The 23408-nt window shown below is 36.3% G+C and overlaps 1 protein-coding gene across 11 annotated transcripts in view; it reads left to right on the top strand.

Annotated features, from left to right (window-relative positions):
* The window catches only part of DMD (dystrophin), a 1179964-nt gene that overhangs the window by 938958 nt on the left and 217598 nt on the right, over positions 1-23408 (top strand). The gene's annotated exons all lie outside the window — the stretch shown is intronic.

Here is a 23408-nt window from a genome sequence, read left to right as displayed (position 1 = left end):
GAGAAAGAAAATTAATTAGTTGAGATGGTGCTGTTGAACTGTGTTGTTATACTTCCACTGCATTTTCTTCACTACAGTTATTGAGAGGAATACAGATATATCTGCTTGAGGCCTTAAATTCCTTAAATTTGAAGTTGATTGGCTGTTTGGAAGGCAGGACCCTTTCTTCCAATATTAATAGAATCACAGAATAGTTTAGGTTGGAAAAGACCTTTAAGATCATCAAGTCAACCATTAACCCAGCATTGCCAAGGCCATCACTAAACCATGTCCTTAAGTGCCACATCTACACATCTTTTAGTAGCTCCAGGGATGGTGACTCAGCCTCTTCCCCTGAGCAGTCTGTTCCAAAGCTCAGTGACCTTTTCAGTGAAGAAATTTCTTGTATTCCCTCATAGTGCATGATTTTGCTATTGACAGGAAGTTCAAAACTGGATATTTAAAGCACTGGATACTCTATGCCTTAATTTATTTATTTATGAAAAACATACTGTGAAAAATTTAGTTATAAGTGATTAAAAAAAAAAGAGTAAATTTATATAGTAGTCTAATAATTCTTAACTATAAAATAAATTAATTTATTGTGATGGGTAATATTTGCAGTAGTCATAACCCAGTGCTCTGTATCAAGTCTTTATTGTGAAAGCTTTTTGTTCAAACAGGTACAGTTTCCTGATAGCAGTGCAAATATTGCCTATCTATTTGCTAAAAATGGGTAATGGAGCACAATTTTATCAATAGAACAATTTTATGATGACAGCTGGATGATCAGGAAAGAGACTATGGCTTTTCATTCTGTTTCTCAGGTATTGCTGCATTGATTCTTCCAGGCTTCACACCCTGCTTGTAGGAGTTCTCTCTCACAATTCACTTTGATGTATAAGGATGAAAAGCAAGAACATGACATAAATGTGTAGTTTGCACACAGTTTATGCATATAAAAGATTCAAACAAAAAGGAGCTTTACTAAGTCACAGAAGTCTCAGAAGTATGTATTTATGTGCTTTGTGGAAAGGGGTTATTGTTCACTAATCCATACAATCAGCCACATAAAACATAAATAGTGATAAGCCTTTTTTTAACTCTGTATTGTGGGTCAGAAATGTACTTACCCTACACAACACATCAGGCAATGACTGTACTGCAAGAAACTCTCTATGTAAATTGTACATGTATCATAACAGACACATTCAAATACAGTCCATGTCCTCAACATGGTTTGTTATCATCCAGTATATGTAGTCAAACTGCAATCCCTGCCCCAACATAGAAAAGATCCTAAATGCTTTCAGTCAGGATTAGAATTTTCCAACTTTTTTCTTTTTCCACATGAAGTCTTTTTTTTCTTCTCTCACCAACCAGGCTGAATCCAGATCCTAGGAGGTAAAATAAAATGGTGCTTTCTGATTAAAGATCAGTGTCTCATGCGTCTTTGGAAAGAAACTTTGACTCCCTGGGTTTATAGAATGCATAGAAGTTATGGTCAAATATAACAAATGGATTTAGATCTTCAGTCTCTGTCTTGCTCTTTATGCAGTTCCATAGACTTGAATAATGTGAAAATAGTCACTAGGACTTTTCTGTTTGAATCTGATATTTTTAACCACTAGGTGTAAAGCAGTATTTTGATAAATAATTTTCTACACAAATAATGAAAAACCTAAATTTCTGAGTTCAGTAGTAGCTTTGTACCCTTGTCAGTACAGATGTTTCTCTCACTTTAAGTGATCCATCGGTTTTCTGCTTTACACTCTCAAACTTTATTTTATTTCTTTAAACAATTGGGAAAATAATGACTTGATGTACAGAAACTTTTTATATAGTGACAGTTGCTTGTCTAGGAAAATCTCACATTTTTAGGCATTTGTTTTCCTTTTCATGTTCACAAACCATTAACTCAGTAGTCACTAATAAAGATTAATCTTTCCTTAGTAGTTAGCAGTTCATTCAGTAGCAGAAGGAGAAAGGTGAGACATATAACTGCACATTCTAATTACCTGATGATGTAATTATATTAAAATGTTGCATTATAAACACCCTGTTTGTTTGTACAAGCATGCATTTGCATGCATCATTTGTCTGAACTGACAGCAATGTAATAGTTGAGGTGATTCACACAGTTAAAATACTTTCTGGAGAATTTTCAAGGATACAAACCCATTGCTCCAAGGAGTTGTATAATTATGTGCTGCTTTTTTTTTTCTAGCTGAAATACATCTTGTGTCCTCATGAGGCCTGATTTGATAAGTAACCATATGAGAGAGATGAAAATTAATTTCACTTTCTGCTTTCATACTTCTAGTGATACGAACTCTCGACAGTGTTAATTATAATCGTGGGTCAGTTTACATGACACCAGGCCTGCTGGTGATAGATGAGGTACACCTGTCTCAAAGGGGGAAAAGGATCTTTGCACAGGAGTTATCAGGGTTTAGTGAAGAGTAAACTGAATTTGAAGAGAGAGAGATACAAAACCAGGCTCACTTGAGATAAGCCTGGGGACAGCATTCCAATGTTAGAGGGATGGTGTGCTAGTGAGGTCCTTTGGTCTGACATCTCAGTAGAGGTAGGGGCTGGAGATCCATGTGGCTTCAAAGATACAAGAGTTATTGATGGGTTAGACAGCATGGAAGCACCTGAGAATGGTCACACAGGAATTGGGGGTTCTCCCCGCAGAAGGGTGGTGGGATCAATAGCCCGAAGTCTAGCTACACCAATGCAGACAGCAGGGACAACAAATAGGAGGAGCTGGAACCCATTCTGCAGCTGGAAAACTATGACACAGTTGCCATCACTATGGTGGGATGACTCACACGCCTGGAGTGTGCAATGGGTGGCTATAAATTCTTTAGAAGGGACTGGCAAGGCAGGAGAGGTGGTTGGACAGCCCTGTATGGAAGGGAGTGTTCTGACTGTCTAGAGCTTGATGCTGGTGACAACAGCATTGAGTGTTTATGGTTAAAAATCAGGGGAAGGCCAACAAGGAGGATGTTCTGGTGGGAGTCTGTTATAGACCTCCTACCAGGATGAAGAGGAAGATGAAATATTCTATAAGCAGATGTGTGGTCTTGTAGTCACTAGTCCTTTTACTCATGGGGAACTCCAACTTACCAGATGTCCTCTGGAAATGGAGAAACACAGCAGAGAAGAAGCAGTGTAGGAGGTTCCTGGATTGTGTGGAAGAGAACTTCCCCAGCATTCTCCTCGAGAAACCAACTCTTCATGGCTTGGATGGGTGTGCTCTTTGCTGGATAAAAACTGGCTGTGGGGCCAGGCCCAGAGAGTTTTGGGGAATGGAGTCACAATCCAGCTGCCAGATGGAGACCTGTGGTGCTGCCCAGGGCTTAGTTTTGGGGCCAGTCCTGTTTTCTGAGGAGTGACTGAGGGAGCTGGGGGTGTTTATCCTGGAGAAAAGACGCTCAGGCTTTCAGCTTGAAAGGAGGTTGTAACAAGATGGGAGTTGGTCTCTTCTCCTAAGAGGAAATGGCCTCAAGTTGTGCCTGGGCATGTTTAGATTAAGTATTAGGAAAAAATTTATCATAGAAACAGCTGTCAAACATTGAAACAAGCACTGGCTTCCCAGGGAAGTAGTTGAGTCACAATCCCTGGATCCCATGTCACTTAGGGACATGGCTTAGTGGTAAAATTGGTGGTGTTAGGTTGATGGTTGGACTTGATTATTTTAGAGGGTTTTTCCAACCTTAAGAATTCTATGATTGTATGAAGTACTTTTCTTGTCTGTCTTTTTAGTAATAATCGTATGTGACACTTTATGCAGCTTATGTGATATTAGATACAATTTTGAAGCTTGTGTGGATTTATCTTGTTACTTTATGAATGCAATCAGTTAATATTAAGCCTGTAGATTAATATAATCACAGATTTTTTGGACTGAAATTTGACGAATACTGCATGTGACACCTAGTTAAACAGTAACTAGAGAATGCTTTTATATTATATACACAGTTTACAAAATATTTCTAAAATAATCTATGATGACTGACAAATTATTGGTGGTATAGACCTGACTAAAAGTATTCCAGGATACGATAAATGAAGCAAAGTTAATACTTAGGCATGAAATACATAGCAGATTTATTTTTATTGCCACCTTCATGCTCACTTAGCCTATAACCTAAGTAGTTTTCCATTAGAGGCAGGAGTTTTGCTGCTCATAATATGAAAAATATGCAGTGCCTCAAGTTATACCTAAGAATATACAGCATGGGCAGTACCCTTCTTTTCTCACAGTGATGTTTTTATCTAAAACAAGGGACATGAACAGCAGGCAAAGCACTCTTTTCTATTCCTAGCAATGCTTCAAAGGGGCTCACCTGTTTTTAAGGTGTCCAGGCAGCTGTTTTTTACAGTAGTACAAGGCTGAGGTACATACATATTCCTGACATTTCTCAATTATTTATCAGAATAGGTTCTTTGAAGATAAAACATTGTTTCCAAATTTATTTCAAATATAATTTGTATATAATTGTCTAGCACAGTTCATTTTGTGACATGATCTATGGATTAGATGATAAATCTCACTAAAAGAGAAGAGAGAAGGTATATGTAATATTCTTGCTCATTTCAATACTAAAAAACATTTAATAGTAATTAATTTTCAAGTTCTTCCATTCTCTGTTCTGAAAAACTTTGTCATTGTCCTTTCTGAAATACTTTTTCAGTCGCTTTTGCTTATAGTTGTTCTCTGAAAGCTTTAAAAATCATACATAATCTTCTTCCCTCACCTGTTTTTTTAAAAAGTTTAATTCTCCATATTTGCCTTTTGTACTAACTTGTTGCCAGTGCTAAAATGAAATCTGTTCTACAGTACCTGGAATAGAATAGCAACTGTCTGAGCCATCTTACTCCACTGAATAATAGAAGAGAATTTCCAAAATCTTGAGTTTTAACACAAGTGCTCTTACAACCTAATCTGAGACAGGGCTAGATAGTACCTCAGAGTGAATTTTTATCTCAGAGTGGATTTTTTTAAAATATTGGATAATATTACTTTGAAAACATGAATTTCTCAGTATTGTAATTAGCAGTCATGAGGAAGGGGAATAATGTTCTTTTGTTGTTAACAGCAAGTGTCAAATACTGAATACTTTCACAGGAGGCTCAGGTGCTGATTCTCAATGGGCAAGACAATAATACCTCTGTTCTTCTTAGCTGGATATCAAAGAGAAGTAGTCAGAAATCAGAAATAACTTTGTCACTGCTTTTTGTCAAATATTTGGTATCAGTTTGTTTAGTCTGGATGGTCTGTATCATAAAAACAGAAATGTATTGCTGCTGCAGCTTGCCTAGGAGTTGATACATTAATGTGTATTCTGCTTCTGCCCTCCCCATTTCTGAACTTAGATAAAAACCCCTTATCAGCATTAATATTCTTTTGGGAGGTAAAAGGCTCATTTTATCAAGAGATCTAGTACTCTGTTGCTAGAGTGAGATGTAAGTACTCTTAAAACTTATTCTCATGAAAATAAACAGCTCTCAATTGTCAGAAATCTCGCATATAAAGTGGGTGTTTTCAAATAAGAATATAAATTTCTTCTTTTAATTTCTCATTTGCATATGTTCTCATAATCAAGGTAGAAGAAAAATCCAATTTTTAAAATGTGCTAAATCATTTAGTATATTCACACTTGATTGATTTATGTACTTCCTCTGTAAAAGCTTATTGAGGACACCAGAGGATGGTCTTAATTTTTCATTTGTACATCAATGTTCAAACCCTACTATCTTTAAACACAGGTTTTCAAACACAGATTAGATGGGAAAAGCTTTTGTAGCATGAAGTGTGAGGTTCTGTTGTGTTGCTTACACAATTATTAGAGGAGAGCACGGAAAAATCACAGGTAGAAATGGAATGGAAGGGATAAGAGGGTTTGCCATTATTCTGAGCAGGTTCCAGTTCCTACATTTTCTCCTGACCTTGTAATTTCTATAGGATGCCTCTCTTTGTGTAGACTTTTCTAAAGCAGGCTGTCCCACATCCAGAAAAGGGGATGGATGGACTTTCTCCTAATCTTTCTAAGTATATGTCATATTTCACTGTAGCCCATCAATTTGAAGTGACAGGAACTAGACTGAGTGGTTGCCAGAACTTTGAAGAGTTCTGCCATTCCACCTTCCCGTGACCATCGGTATTTACTAGTACAGTCTAATCTGCCATTTAGTTCTTCTAGTCACTTTGTATTGCTTATAGCACATTTCTTTGAAAAGTGAATAATCAGTAAAAACTAGGCAAAAACCCAATGGTAGCCTTTAATATATTCTGATGATGAGTTTAAAAGGGTATCTGTGCCTTGTGCAATTATGCCTCCTACCAGACTGTTCAATACACTTGGCTAAAGAGCACATAATTTTTCATTTGTGAAACCAAATGTGTATTTTCCCAAGGCAGGTAAAAAGAAAAAATGATTCTATTGTGGTTATTAACATATTAATATAAAAAGGATAAATTGTACAGTGCATAACTGAGGAAAAGTATTAATTTTGGCTTAGGGCAGATATCTTCCTGAATATGTAAGAAGTCAATGACCTAAAAAGAATACAAATAAGGAATAAAATAAAAAAGTACAAATCATTTTCAGAGAAAAGTTATACTGGTTTTGCAAAGGGTTTTTAGACAGTACTGAGAAAAATAGTTGTCTTCTAAGAAATGCCCCCAAATTTTCTTTTTTATGAGTATATAGCTGCCATGTCACAGGTTTTCTGCATGTGAATTTACACTTTTGCACAATACTGGCTGTTCTGTATTTGCACTGTGCAGCAGTTGTTTACTGTAGCAACTCCCACTATCTGAACCAACAATGTTTGGCAAAAGTAACTTTTCTATATCAAGTGTCCCATTTCATTTTCTGTCAGAAGTTTGGACTTTATTTCAACTGCTGAAAAGAATTTGAATCTCTTCAGTCAGCACAAAGTTCCACATGTTCATTTATCCTTGCATGTCACATTTTTCATTTGAATAATTTATTTTCATTGGATACCATTTCATTTTGTATGTTTTCTCTTGAGTAGATGATTCCATTTTGTTGATGTTCACCACATAAACTGCCATTTATCCCACATATGAATCAAAGACTATTTTTTTGTTTATTAGTACAGAATTATTACGTCAGCCTGTTTTGCAATTATTCCAGTGGGTTCATCACCTGTTATCACTGATAATATTAGCAACTTTCTGGAAGGGGACCTTTGTCCTTCTTTGTGGCAGTGCTGTATTACATTAGGAGATTGTAAAGTGGTGTTCAGGATTTTCCATTTGGTTAAAATGCATGTTGTTTGAGAATTCAGAAAGTCCAGCCTTAAGTTATAGTTACTTTTCATAGTTTTACTGTATTTTGTCTCAGTAAATGTAACTAGATTTGGGCTTAACTTCCCTGAAATTGTTAGTAAATAATGCATTTTCAGAGATTGAATAATGTAATGAAAATATATAGCTACTTAGTACTCTTTCTAGGGTTTATAATTGCTATTTTTTTTTTCAGTTCTCTGATTTTATATATATATTTTTTATGGGGGGGAGGTCATCTGATGTTAGGATGCCTACCAAATACCCTAATATAGCAGTACTGAGCTGTTTCTCATGAGACTGAGTGATGTTATTTAGGGCCTGTGACACTGGAAATCAGATGGAAGCTCACAGATTCTATTATATAGGTTCTACTTTTATATGTATTGTATTTATATATACATTCTATTATCTTCCATATATATTCTCGTGTGGGTTTAGGCTTATACAGATAACCGGTTCACCTTGCGGGCTACATTTTTTTTTCAAATAACCAGTGAATTTTCTTCAGGTGAAGTTAGCAGGATGCAAACACTGGTGCAAGCAGCCACAAGCTCTGCTGTTTGTATCCAGGTATCGGTTTAATGTACTGAATAACCAGATTATGGGAATGCAGTACTGTCCTCTCTCCCATGTTTTGTCTGCCTTAAAATTATTTAGAGGCCACATAGCCAGTTTCTTGTGTATGTGCCACCTCTTCTTACTGGAATTCTTACTGCAGGTGATGTAGAGTTGACTTCGGACACCTACTTTTAAGTGCTAATGGTGTATGAGCTGTTTAAGTTCTGATAAGAACTGGTGGAATCTAGAAAGTTATGCAGCTGGCCAGATGCAGTTATCCCATTTTCTTCACCTCCGTACAAAGCAAGAGCAGCTGTGTTTGTATCTCCTCACACCATGAAGAAATGTTCAAGAGCTGGTTCTGAATGTGTTTTGCTGCAGGAATTTTCACCAGTGAGCTCAGCTTGGTTGTAATTCCTTGTCTTCCCAGTTCTGCACAGACAAGGATAAGAGAGAAACACTTCCAGATGACAGTTTAGTCCAGCTAAGCTGGGGCTATTTGACTCCTGGAGAAACACATTCCTCTCCTCTGACTTAGAGAGAGCGTAGGAGAAGTAGCTAAATAACTCAGACTGCACCAGCTGCCTAAACTTGGTGTAAAATGTGTGTGTGTTCTCCCTCTCTCCCTCTCGTGTGTAAATGTGGTGGGGGTTTTGTGGGGGTTTTTCACTTCATTTGGTGGTCTTTTACAGGTTAAAGAGCTTATAGTTTCATGTCAGTCCTGCCACTCTGTATACTTCTAAATCGCTCAATTGCCCATGAGGCAATAGAAGAGAAACAAGATGTAAACTCAGACTGCTGAGATCACTTTTTCCCAAAATGATGCCCATTAATTTAGTCAGAGATAATTATGAAAATGTGTTAAAATATACCTAGAAAATTTCTTCTGCCAGATCACTCCAGGTTTTAAGCTCTGTCTTCTGCTGACCCTCCTGCCCACACAAATGTCTCATAAGTTTGAAGCAGTGATATTTGTTTGGTTTTTTTCTCTGCCTCTCTGAGAAATATTTATGCCTGATGTTGTTCTGGCTTGTCTTGCATCTGTTGTCACCAGGTGGGAAAGTGTTAGCGCTTTCTGTCCTTTGTGATTCTTTTCCATATAAAATGGGTTGAAGTGCCTGCAGTAACAGTAGTTTTTCATATTTACCCTTCAGTGTGGAATAACTGTTCTAAATCAGAATAGAGGTGGGAGAGCTTGTAGAAATGGCAGGAGCATTCAGAGACTTAGGTGTCCATTTTTGCCCCAGTAAATAAGCAGCTTTCAACTAACCAGATTATGGATCTAAACCAGAACACAGTATTTATGAACAATTGTAGCAGAGAAAATAACACATTGCTTATCATCTGATTATTCAGGTTGGATTTACTATTATGCACTAAGAGTCACCAGAAGTGTTGGTATGAGAGTGAAAATATCTGGACTCAAAATGAGTATCTTCATCTCCACACTGCCTGTGTAGTTGAAAAGATAATGTAAAACCAAAAGAGGCCGTAAGAACTAAGAATTGTGCATATTAATCAGTTCTGAAGATGAACATTTTTATTTTCTTACTTTGTGTAATATTTTTTCATGTTAAAAGTCTTCATAGCTTATAGCAGGTTGATTGAAAAAAAAGGTATCAAAAATTCAAAAAGAACTTATATCAGGTTACACTGATAATTTGTTATGAAACAAATGAATTAACCTTAAAAAGAGACTGTGTGACTTCTTTTTAATAATGCCAAATATTAATTTCTGGTATCTGAATCAGATATTACAGTTTTACCTGAACTTTGCCAATGGAGGATATGTGAGCACCAACTAGTAACTAAGCAGATTAAAGATATAAATTATATTGTCCCCAGAAACACCATACATTGTCTACTATACTAAACCTACCTAATTTTAATTTCTACCTCAGTCTGCTAGGCTGCTACAATTTTAATGACTTTTTTTTTTCTTTTTCTTTTTTTTTTTTGCAACTACTTCATAGTTCAACAAAAAAAAATAGCGAGACACACTTCCTAGAGAACTAAGTACAAAACCCAAAAGACTGAATCACTTAATTTCACTGTTGAACTTCAAAGGTCTTTTGCTGGGAAAAGCTTACAGTTGTCCTGCAATTTTTTGTACTGCTTATATCAAAGAGCATTTCCCTGATCTATAAATGAAGTGGCAAATCCTTTCTTTCCAGAACCTGGAAACCTGCTGGAAGCTGCGAGATCAAAGCTATGAAATAAACCTGCTCTCACTTATGTTACACCTATTACAGTCACAACAGTGCATTAGCCTGAATGGATCATCTCTTTTTCTTTTTAACTGTGATATTGTAATTCTATGCCTCATGAGTTAGGGTTGCAGCAGTGTTTAAATCCCAGCTTGTTGATTTGCTCAAAAAAAAAAATTTAGTCATTTTATTTTAACCTTTGATTTGGGGGACATGGAATACTATGGAGGGTTAGCACCACCTGAAAAATACCGCCAAAAAATGTAATTTCTGCAAAAGGAGCTATTAAGTGACAGCTTGTTTCATTATCTTGTGTTTCCTGTTAGATATTGAGCACACACGTTATACACCCGGGTGTTGCTCGGCTCACACTACCTCAGGTGAAACCAGGATCATTACCGAGTTTAATCCAGTTCTGTGATCAGGGCATGGAAGCAGAAATGCTGCATGCTGTCCTTGGAGCAAATGTGCAGCCGCTTTTCCACAGCCATGAATTCCTCCTAATCCTGGGAGATTCAAGTCCTGTACATAGCAAAAGGAATTTTACAGATCATCAATGTTTGTTGTAACTGAGGAAAGAATTGTAACTCAGGAAAGAAACTCTTTACCCAGGTGTTTGGGTGAGACAGAGGAAAGGGAGAGGAAACTGTAGGGATTTTTAAATTATTTAATTTGTTTATTTCAATTTTGAGGCTACGTTATTCATTTAAATATTTTTATGTTTTTTTCCTAAGATCTTTACAACACAAGGCTGGAGGTTGACATTTCCACATTAGGTGGGGGCAGATATTTAGAATATATACTAATATAAATCAGATTTGCTTAAAATAAAAGTATTTTTTATTCTCAATTTCTATGTTCTTACATAGTTTCTGCTTTTTCATTGTTATATAATTTTCACTGCATGCCTCAATACTTGGGAACAAATAGAGACAAGCTGGACCTGACAGAAGTAGAAAAAAATCATTTTATGAGTTTAGTTAAGAAACTTTGTAGAAATTTGTCTTTATTAGCATGCTGTTTTGATGATGATTTCTCTGTTTTCATTATGGCTTATAGCACTGTAAATTAATTTAACATGAAAGGATGAAAATATTGCTTTTAAATTTTTTCTCATTAAATTGTGAAAAAATATTACAATAAATAATAGAAAAGAATGCCTCTGGTAGAAGCTTCTGTTTACTCAATCACTGGCTACAGCAAGAGTGAATTATTGCAGAGCTAACTCAGAGGCAATATTTTTGCAGCTACGTTACATAAAACAGATGATCTCAAAACTTCAAAAAACAGCACAGAAAAGAAAGCATAGTGTGGATCCTTTGAAAGTTAAACATCTATTTATATTTCTGTGAGAGGCCTGGGCAAGACAGTTGGCTGGAATTGAAGCCTCTCACATCTCAAGTCTTGTGGTAATAAAGTGAAAAGTAAATTTCATTGATACCCTGCATGCACCAGCTCAAGGTGCTGAATTTGAGGTCAGGATATTCCACATACATGGGTGATTACAAGGTATCTGGGTGGGTAGGAAATAATTCTGTAAGTTACAATTGGGATCTTGATATTCTCATCAGCCTGACTAAAATGTCTGTAAATTTGCATTACATGGCAAGAGCATCTTTTGTTTTGTTTTGGTCTTGGCTTTGTATTTTGGTCTCCCTATGGCCCGTACAGGATGTTTTCTATACAGCTCTTTGTTGCCTGGGGTGCTAAAAACATTCCTTCTGCTTAGGTCTTTTGCTTCTCATTTGTAAATCAACATTTCCAAGGTATCTTGCACACCTCAGTTCCATCCCTTTGCAATAATCCAATTTAGCTTCAAGCCTGGATGGTTCCAAATTTATTCCTGCAGTCTTTCTGTTTCCTCCTTACCTTAATTTAAAGAGGTGTTAGACCACTCAAGTTGGCAGGAACCATGTTATATACAGGCAAGAATTGGACCTGAAATTACTTATGTTTTGTCTGTCTTACCCACTGGAAATAACATGATAGAAGATACTTTAAACCATTGACGAACAGACATCTTGGAAATTAATGCAAATGCTCTTAATTACTGTAATGGTAATGAGTTCTTTGATACTTAATTTTATGGAAGGGATCATCTATAACCCTTTCTTTTTAAGTAGTGATGACTTACAGAAATACAATACAGAATAGCACTTGTGATATCATAACGCATTTGCGTTTTTTCCTCTCCTTATCTGAGATTTCTAATCATGATTCTGAGAGATGCCTTGCAAATGCTGATTTACAACTGAGAAGTAGAAGAGCCAAGAAATTGGCTCTTCTACTGTCCTGGGCTAGCACGATGTCCTGGCACCAAGCAAAATTCTGCCTGCCCCAAGTGGGGGCAGACGGAGACCAAACACGGCACGGGAGGGCCAGCGAAGCACCGGCTCGTGTTCGCCTTGCCCACCAGTGGTTAGGGCGCGCAAGGAGGTGGGAACAAGGCAGAGAGTCTTCCCATGAGGTCCATTTTCTGGACCAAAATGCACAGAGAAAACACCAAGCCACGTGGCTTGCAGGGAGTCATGTACCCCCATGAAATGGGCGTGGCAAACACACAGTAACCAATGGAACATCAGCCAGGGGGTGTTACCGAGGTGGGGAGAAGGAATTACAGCAAATGGGAGAAGGGGTAGGCGGGGAGGAATGATAAGGACCAATTAACAACCGAAGAACATAGAACTGTCTGGAAATACAACCAAATATGAGGAATAAGGGGAGGGGAGGGCTACAGCCAATGGTAAGGCAGGGATTTATGTATTTTTCACAGCCTTATAAATGCTCAGGGCTTTTGGGCTGTGGCAGCATCAAACCACTGGACCTTTGGGTCCACTTGATCCGGCTGACCCTGGCTTTGGCCATGGTTCACTGCAACAATTGTTATATTCCAGGGCATTTCTTGGTGGTTTAGTAATCTTGTGATTTCTTGATTTTCTTCTGCAAGAGAGGTAGAAATGTTACCTTTTATTTTGTTGTTGATGGTAGATACATTAAACAGGTGTTATTTATGGAGCATTTGTGAATGTCACCTAGAAAACATATATTGAGCATGTTGTTGTGTTAGGTTATGATTCTTCCATGCTATGGACCAATGAAATAAGAGTCTTCTTTTGAGATTCTTTAGACATTTAGTGTGCCAGAGATGTATGTATAATAAACTTGCTATCTATGCACATGTTCATATGTATAATTTTCTGTGTATTTAGCTCTAGAAAACAGTATTTGCATTTGGCTGTCAGTTTCCAGAATGTATTCTAGGTTGCACTTCTAGGTTAGTATTTATAATACAGTGCTGACACTGAGCAAGCTGATCTCAAGAATAGATCTATTAGAGGATAAAACATCATTTCTTCTGGAATGTTGTCTACAGTCATGAAGATAAAACGTTTGCAAGTTTTTTTGAAATGTTGGGCTCAGTTGTGCCTTCCTCCAGGCCTTCAGGAGTTACTGCTCTGCAGTAGGCAATGGTGAGAAAATAAACTGCCACAGATGCTACTGGGAAATCTTGAATGCTTTCCAGAATTTGCAGTCACAGCATTCCCGTGCCACTTGCTTCCCACTGTTTTGTAAAAGGTGCTACGGTACAGTTGGTTTGGGTTATTCCCAGTCCTTTTAGGTTTGGCTGTTTTGGTAAATGAGGAAAATAGAAGAAAGAAATTTGTATGTTCCCAAAAGATTGCTCTTCTTGCTGACTTACACCTGGACAACCAAACAAAAAAATCTGTTTACATTTGGCTGTCTTCGTGATAGTATTTTCTGAAAACAAATGTGTGAAATTGTGTCATACTTAGGAAATCTTCTTTAGGAGCTACACATCCACTTGGGCAGAAAAGAAGCAGTGTTCTGTGTCTTCCGTAACAAACTAAATGATGCTACTCCTGTTAGGGGTAATAAATGGTGTTAATAAACAGTTTCAGCATGTTCTGAAGAGCAAATTTGTTTGCTAAAATTATTTTGTAATTTAAATAAATTATTTTGAGTCTATCATAATTGTCTCATGGAATATTAATGAATGGAGAGAGAATAAATTTAAACAATTCCCTATTCATCTCCCTTTTCTGGCACACAGAAATACTGTTTATTTTAAGTTACTTTGTGCTACAATTCTGACACGCATTTTGAGTTAAAATAACTGTAAAAGTCATATTCTTTCTTCTTACTCTTTTTGTCTTTGTTCCTTAAATTTTGCCTTAGAACTTGCACCACTGGGAGCAACAATTGTAGACATGAATGTTCAAATCTTGTTTAGTATTTTGCTGATGTTGGTGTAGATATGGTCAGAGTAAATTTGTCCTGCAAATGCAAAATAATGTATACATAGGGACATGTATGGTTATTATAAATTGGTGATATGAGTGGCTGATATTACTCTTTATTTTCAGGATAGTTGCTTAGCTGCTGTTAGGGCTTTCCCATCTGGGGGGTAGAGGGAATAGCTGTGATATTCATGCTAGCAGAGCAAGCAGATGCAGCAGTGTTGGAGAAAGAAAGTAAAAAAACTATGTATGTATGAGACTCTAAGGACATAAAAGTTTCCTTTCAGATTAAAAATTTATCACTTTTTTTTAAGGTTGGTTTATTTGAAGCTCCAGCCTCTGAGTTCATTATACACCCAGGCCAGACTTGTTTTGGGTATGCTGAGTGCAACCACAGATACGTTTGTTCATTAGTGGGGTTGGTTTGCAAGTCCAGTACTCTCGTTGGCCTTATTTTTAGCTGGACTTTGGAAAATGCTGTTATGAAATGCTTAGCACTTAATTCTCTATAAAGAAGCCATAGATTTGTTTTGTTTTATATGCTCTTCAGTATTTTTTAAGAAAACCGAGACTAGGGTTCCCTGGGCTTAAGTTAAACCATTGATTGTACTAAATGAATTTGGCAGTTCTGAAATTGGATTTTTTTAATTATTTTTGCATTACATTCCCAAACCATCATACTGATTAATTGTATTACCATTTTAAAGAATATACTTGGGCTGCCAGGTGTGGAGGGGAAACAGAACAAATTGATGTTCCATAACCTCTAAACCAGTCTTCTGACATAATTGAGATGAAGTGGAACTTTCCACAGAGCTGGTGCCCAGACTTGAACCAGATGTCAGCAGTTATTTTAATGGTAATGGGCTGGCAAAGTTGACAGAACCAAGGAAGTCGGAAGTTACAAACTTCTGTTGCTGTCCAGAAAGTATTTCGGTCTTTCATATCACAGTGACGTTGCTTCCCTGAATCTGTGAATTACAAAGGCGGTGATGGTCTCAATTGTTTGAGTCATTACTGGTTTTGTAGTCAAACACGACTTTACCATGATTGACTGTTTTCCTATGAATTTAGAGATGCAATTAGATTAAGGGCTGTTCTGCGCTGTTACAGCTGAAGGTGAAGAGAGATAATTACGACGTATTTGTCATTAATAGGGCAGGAAAATTGTTATTATAAGAGGGTAAAAAGGCAGCAAAGTAGTGGTATCATAACTTCTTTTTTAAGCAGTGACGAAATCTTATATAATGAAGATCACATTTGCATGGGATGGCTGCATGATGTCTGTGTGAGCTGTTCAACATGATTCCTGAGGCTTTTTTGCTAGACTCTCCTAGTTATCTCAGGATTAATTTTTTAAAAAGTACAATGAACATGTTAGTGCCTTATGGTTTAAGTTAATCACATAAAATATCAGAAGATTAACTGCTAGAACATGAATTAAAATTAGACAACAGAGAATTATCTTTACCTTAGAAAATTAATTCTGAAAGTATGTAAAGCTCATTGGCTTTAGTATTAGGGTCAGATGAATATAAACATTCAGATTTTGGCTTGTCCAGACTAAATCAGGTTGCATTCAGCCCCCAAATGTATCACTTAGGACAACTTTTTCAGTTGGTTTTCTTCCTTTGATAGGAATAAATATTTTCAAAATTAAAGCTTTTCAGAGCAATAAATGAATTTCAAAGAAATTTTAATAGGTGTTGAAAAATTTTCATTCTGGTGACATGGTTTTAGGAAATGCATTACTTTTTCATGTGCATGCTATGATGAAATTTCATTTTATGGCGCGTATACAGTGTATTAATATTCTGTTTTATGATTTTGTGATTATATCAAAATAAAAGATGGCAGAGTTCTGACTTCTAACTCTCTCCCTCAATCAGGGTGATAGTGTACTTCCAAGATTTCAGTAATTCAGTATTCATATTCTCAGAAGTCTTATTCACAGAGCAGAAGTCTTCTTGAAAGTCCGTGAATATGCTTAAATGAAAGGAAGAAGTCACAACAGACCAAGAGTGGTGTTTAATATCTTATTATTTATGTGTTCTTCCAAAAGCTACAGAGAACTAGGGAGGAGTGAAGCAGATGAATGAAGATGGAATAAATAAAAGTAACTCAGGTCAGATAAAAGCTGGTGAAAGGAGGAGGGTAGTTGGGGATGCAAATAAATAACTAAATAAATTATCCCCATCTGTCCCTAGCACTTAATCTTTGTGTAAGAACTGGAAAGACAATGTCTTTTATGCTGAACCTATCTTAAAAAAAGACATGAAAGCCAACACACATCAGCTGTGCTTTTCTGAGCTTAAAATTTGTTTATATGTGCACTACAGAAATAACACGTGAATTTTTATGTAAAGTCATTAACCTGTCTTTAACATAGCAATGACATAACAGCTACTATTTTAGTCCCATTTCAATAAAGTCACTTTTGTGTACCAAAATACTGCACATAAGTAGAACTAAGATGAACATGAACTTGTGGTTTTATTGATGTGTGATATCTCTATACCAATGTCTGAGTTGTCTTCGACAGCGGCAACAATTATTCTTGCATCATAAAAACATCACTAGACCATCCTTGGTCTAGACTATAAATGCCAGTTTTTAGGTGCACTGTAGTACTGTAAATAACTAAGCAATTCAAAATGTGATTTTTGAAAGTATAAAGAAACTGGCTATATTTTTCTGGATTTCCAGTATATTTCTTGAAGTTGGTAGCTGCAAGCAATATCCCTCCATGCTTTTTTTGCTGACTTCTGAATTCCAAAGTAGAGATAGCAATAAGCAGGGCTTTTCAAAGTGTATTTTAGCAATCTTTTATATGTATACAGTCATGTGTGTCCAGACCTATCACACTGCATTCTGAAACTACTGGTTTATAAATGTTTGGGGAAATGTGACTGTTAAGAGTAATTTTATCAGACCTAAGAGAAAAAAAGCTGTGAAATTTAACAGTGAGAAGTAGTATTTTTCCACTTTGAACTAAATGTACAGAAATCTCCCGAAGACCATGATCCTGCTCCGAGCTGTTGGAACATGGGGTTTGGCCTCTATGGTCTTGTCGTTTATGGGTGTTTTCTTCACTTTAGTTGGGCTCTTCATGAGAGCCTGCTTTTACACTGTCAGATTTGAAACTGGTGCTGTAAAATTGGTCTTGTAAGTCATAGTTTTTTCATATGTATGATCACTTCTTTGAATTGCTTGCTTGCTTTCTTTGCAGTAAAGAAAATGTTGAGGCATTTTCGTTTCCTTTCCCAAAGGGGCAGTGCATGTCTTCAGCACTTGGCAAAATGATCCAAGGTGGTTTGGGTATTAAACCCACCAAGCCCTTTCTGACTCTCCACAGAGGGTCAGAAGTGTTGAGTTCCCTTTCTGAACATGCCATGTTCAGCTCTAGGGCTTATTGGTCTGGTATCATCCCTTCCTGGTGGCACTGGAATTACAGAATATACCCACAGTAGAAGCATATGGTATTTTGTAATGCTATTATAATGAGTGCCATTGAAATAAGAAAGATTTGACATTTCCTCCAAAGAATCACTGTCACAGAAGCTATTGGAAACCTGTAATGCTACAACAAGCAGATATTAATTAATGCTGTGTCAAGGTGAGATTCCTATTGAACTGTTTATTATACATACATGAGAGTGAAGCAAAGTGCTTGGGTTAATGTTATTGCAGTCAATTATCAACAAATTAATAATGTTTAACCTACTTTTAGAATACCTTTATGATGAGATATTTCGTCTGGTTTATTAAACTGTAAGGTCACCAGAGGAAAGATTTTAATATGCACATTCTTTGCAGTGTGAGATAACATGCACATTTTTCTATCAAAACAACTTCAATGTAGTAATGTTTCCATTTGGATAGAACAAATCTATTAGCTTCATTTATATTTATTCCCATGTAGAAGAGTTGATGGAATGTCTAAAGCTGTCAAGGCAGTATCAACTGATTTCCAGGAGAAGTAAAAATGGAACTTGATTTTGATACCCAAGAGTCTTAGAATATAGAACCAAATATTAAGAAACATCTACTTAGAGAATTGACTAAAAGTTATAGAAGCAGAACTAAACCATTCATATGCTGTTTCTGAAGAGTAATTGAGCATATAAATATGAAGGTGGATATAAATTCAGGCTCTTTCAATGAAGAGAGCTTTCTCATGAAAATACTAGATTTGAGAATTGCCATAGCAACAGTGCTGTTTCAGAAAGGGACTAACACTATATATTTTCACTATTATATTTCCATTTCAATATATTTTCCTTATAATTATGCATTTTCTGGACTTTGTAATGTTAAGGGAGTGTCATACATGTGTGCTGACTCCAGAGTCTCTGAAGGAAAATATTTAGCTAAAAGGAATTGATGTGCAGAGCTGTAAAATGGCAACTCTAGCATTTCAGAGGCAGCATGTATCTGAATAAAAAGCAATGGTAATATAGCAGTGAAAAAGCAGAGTAAGATTTTTAGTGTAAGTAGTACCCTATTTATCTAATTTTAAATTACGCAGTATAGTTTTCTGATTTGTTGGAGACAAAGGGAAATCACTTTTTGGCAATTAGTAATAATTTTGAGTTTAAAGAGAAATAAAGAGAAGATTTTGTCATTTAATAGTCTAATTTATTTAGCACTTAAAACACTAACCCTTGGCATATTTGAAGATATTCTTTACATAAGGATGAGCTAATTTGGTTTTTGTGATTTTTGGATTTTGATTTGGTTTTTATATGATGTAAATAAATGATATTTCTTTTACTATTTGGGAAATGTGCACTTTACCTTTGTTCCAAAGAAATATATTTCAAATATATTCTCTCCAATTTTGCTGCCAGTAATGCATTTCTTTCCTTTCTTTTAGACTAGCAAGGCTTCTATTGCAAAGCTGTTCTTATGTCCACTCTGGCAGGAAGCTAAATTATCTGAAGACATAGCAAAGAATATTCAATTAACTAGAGCATCCTAATTGCTCTAGTTACATTTTTAAATTTAAAAGGGGCAGCAAAGACCATCTCTTTTGGTGGCTCATAGAGTGGTTCAAGTGGCTCACAAAGTGACACAAAAAAGAAAGATATGTCTGATTTTTAACCACATTTTATATTTACTATCCTGTTATCTGGAACTATTACCTCCTCCATTAAGTAAGTATGTGTTTAATTTTTTTTTTCTTTCTCACAGGCTTTACTTTGGTTGGTTTATTCCATCCCTTCTGTAGTTCTGGATATGCAAAAATCTTGTCCATTTGCTACTGCTGTGGTGCCTCTGGTGCTACAAAAAGTTACTTGCTTTCACAAAAAATCTGATTTCCGTAAGATATAAATAATGTCTGAACTGAAGTTAGAGTTACAGAGTTATGAAATAACAACTTTAGTGTTCTTTTAGAGACACCACCAATATTGAAGTAGCAAGGACAGAATAATCTGAAAAGACAGCATTAAATTCTCTTTAGCTGACTTTTTTCATTATTTTTTATAAAGTAGAAAGGGAAATTCCACAATGGGAAACATTTTTATGTTTATCTTATACAGCAACCAGAACCTCCTTTTGTCTACTGAGAATTCTTGTTTCTTATCCACAAAGGTTCCTTCTTTTGAAATCTGTTTTCTATGCTGAGATCCAACATCAGCTATCTGCTAGTGCAGGATATTCATTCAGTATTAGATGTTCTTTTTCCTAAAGGCCATGACCTTCAGATTCCTGAGTTTCCAACTTTGTATTCAACAGAAACCTGACATACAACAACTGTTGACTTCCTTGTCCTGAGCACAAGTTAGCTTGAGTTAGGTTTCTAGTTAAAAGACAACTGTCTTTTAGAGAGGTGAAAAGTCATTTCTAATCTATATAAATTGTCTGTTTCCCACAGCTGATACAATTATATGAAAGTAAGTTGAGAGGCAAAATGGAAAACATTTGTGTATTTGGTTGTGTATTTATATTTTCAATGAGTACAACTCATGACCTTTAGTAAAAGGGGCACGCACACACAATGCCTTATCAAACCAGAAACTGATTAGGTATAACACCAGACTGAGCTAAATTCAATTCTGAATATAAAAAATGTCCTTTTTACTTTTAAAAGAACATTCACTGAGTACATGAATGCACATGCTTGTACACATGCTTGCATTAAGACTGTAATCAAAGGAAATTAAAATAAGTTAAGAAGGCTTGAAAAATCATTTTTAAAGGTCTATCATAAAGCATGTTCATTCCTGCTGTGTCACATGAGACAGTGGAAGAAAGACTATTTTGTTATTTGTGTGCTGGTTCAAATGAAACCAGTGCGCCTGGTTTCGTTATCCTCCTCTTTCTTGGCATAACACAGCACCATTGCAGCTGTTGTGGAGTTGCAGATATATCTAATTAATAATGAAACACAGCACTAGCCTAAGAGCAGACTTCCTGTGCCACCATTTAGAGGATCCTGGCAATGTTTATGCCCTGGGCAGTTTTTACAGCTGGCGCCAAGTGTCAGGGCACTAATATGCCCCCCGTGGCTGTCATGGCATTCAGAAAGGGCTGACCCTTTAGGTTTCTGACCCTTTATGTTTCACTTTATGTCCATGAGCCAAGACCACTTACACCTGTCTGGTCTGGCCAGTTGCTGCTCTTCTGTGAGACAAGGCTGCTGTCGAGTTGTGTTTGCTCAGTTGACCCAAGGCTACCTGAGTCACTCCTACTTTTTGAGCAGCTTTTAAAGTTTTGTTTGGTTATATTTGCAAGTGATACACCATATGCTTTGACATCTGTTGTTTGCATGCCTTATTTTAAGGAAATATGTAGACCATTTTAAATAAAGGCACTTCTGTTAAAAGTATCATTATACTCATGTTTTCCAAGCACACCTTGATAGGTAGAGCTGAGCTAAGACTTAGTCCTCTTAAAATTGTTGTGATTACAGCAGTCTTGGTGGACAGAAAAAAAGCAAAGAGTAGGAGATGGATTAGAAATCAGACTTTCATCTCAGTGAGTGTCAGTTTTACTGTCTTTTTCTAGATTCTAAGCAGATATTAGAAGTCTAAAAATGGCTTTAAAACATCTAAAAGATACCTTAAGGTATCTTTTTTCCACTTTTCATCAGGAAGGACACATAATGAACTACAGAATGTAATTTCTTGTCATCAGCTTGAAGCTGAATTTTGTCATACAAAGATATTAACTTTGGAAAAGCATTTTAGAGACTTGCCATTTAAATATGATTTTGGAAGTTTCTGAAAATTAAACAGACAATAAGGAGTCTTAGACTGTGATTAAAGAAAAAAGGTCAGTTATCTTCTCTGCTTTTTTATAGCTCAGAATACACTGGTGAGTATATGGGAGCAAGAGGAGAAGAAAGCAACCAGCTCCCATACCATCCCAACCCTGAAATGATATACCTTTCATATGGTTGGGCCTCAAGGTTTGGTCAAAACCCAGAATTTGCAATTCACAAAGAAAAGTGTCAATTTGATATTAGGTTGAATTAGACCAGAATGAAAAGTACTCTAAATTACCTTGAAATTAGGCATGCTTTGGAGCTTATTGATTTCTCTTTTTCTAACACCTTTAGTAATCACTAGGAACTTCACCAGGACAAGAAATCACAGATTCCAGGACTTTCAATTCCAGAAGAATACCACCAACCTTCAGTGGTATCATTTGTCCCCCTTACACTGAGGTGACCTGGAATTAGCAGATGCTGAGGGTGGGATGTCCTGGTGAAGCTGCGGACCCCAGAAGGATTTGTGTTTGTGTGCAGTTTGCCAGCAGCCAAGGCAGGGTTTCAGCAAAACCCCATCTTGAAACTGGCAAAAGTTTGTTGAGAATGAGGCCTTTCTTGAAAGGCATTTCTGGCAGTGTAAGTGGTGAATGTCTGTGAGAACACCAGGCTACAGGAGATTTTGTGAGCAAGAAACATACTTCTTGATTTGCCAAGCAGGCTTCTTGGTCTTCTCTTTTGTTTAAATATGACAAGTAAAACAGGCTCTACTAAGATACAAAGTTTCTTTATCAGATAATTGTATATATTTTGGCATCTTGGTTCAGTAAGAATGATGGAATGCTGACAGACTGATGTCAAATAATACAGAGTTGAGCATTACATTAGTGCCACACTCATGGATTCAAGGCTGGACAGGCTGCACAAGAATTGGGATTTCAGAGACCCTGAAGACACTTTTAAAGATATATCCCTTTTGCCATCGATTCCCAGACTGCTGGATTCTGAATTCTGGAGTTAATATCACCACTGGTGTTAGATTTCAAAAGGCTGTGGGTACATGCCACCTTTTAAGCTGACCTTCTAGAGATTTCATAATGTAAGGCCAGTGACTCCATATTGCAGCATATTCCTTTTTTTCTCTGTGTGTTGGGTTGTTTTCTCAGTCTTTGTTACAAGTGGTATCTAAGCTACATTTCTGCTCTTTGTTGCCGTTCTGCTTTTCATTGTTTCTTATGCAATAGCTGCACTAAAATACTTTTCTACGCAGAATAAGGATATCATTATTAATTATTATTATTTACTTGACTTTATTTTAGTAAAAAACCCTTTCTTTTAAAGTAGAATAAAAATGCTTTTTTTCCCTCCTCTTTTCCTGGTTTTATGTGTTGAAAAAGGCTTAACAAATTTATCCTTAATTTTTTAACATGAAATCATGGGAAAGAAGAAAACCATTATTGTAGAGTTTGCGTAGCTGCTGACTTAATTCTACTAATTTCTTCTGTAGTTTAATTTGTAAGAAGCTCTTTTAAGTGCAGTATGTTGAAGTATGAAGTATATGGGGTTTAGATTTATTTTTATATGTACATTAAATATTTGAGTTAAGTTTGTTTCAAAGCTTTTTCATGGCATGCTGCATCATCAGAAGAAAGCTCTTAAAATGTATACTCTTGTGATCTGAAGTTGCCTTGCTTCCCTAATATGTCCAGGCATGTGCAAGATATGCTTTGAAATTAATAATATTGAAAAACAACTCAGCAGTTGTATTCGCCTTATTTAATTCCTGCTGAGATGATTATGCTTCTATTAGCTGTGCAATTATATTGCACAGCTCACTTGAAGTATCTCAAGCTGTAGCTTTTTTG

This window comes from Corvus moneduloides, chromosome 2 (assembly GCF_009650955.1).
Source record: "Corvus moneduloides isolate bCorMon1 chromosome 2, bCorMon1.pri, whole genome shotgun sequence".
NCBI lineage: Eukaryota > Metazoa > Chordata > Aves > Passeriformes > Corvidae > Corvus > Corvus moneduloides.
This window is presented reverse-complemented; position numbering and strand designations above follow the sequence as displayed.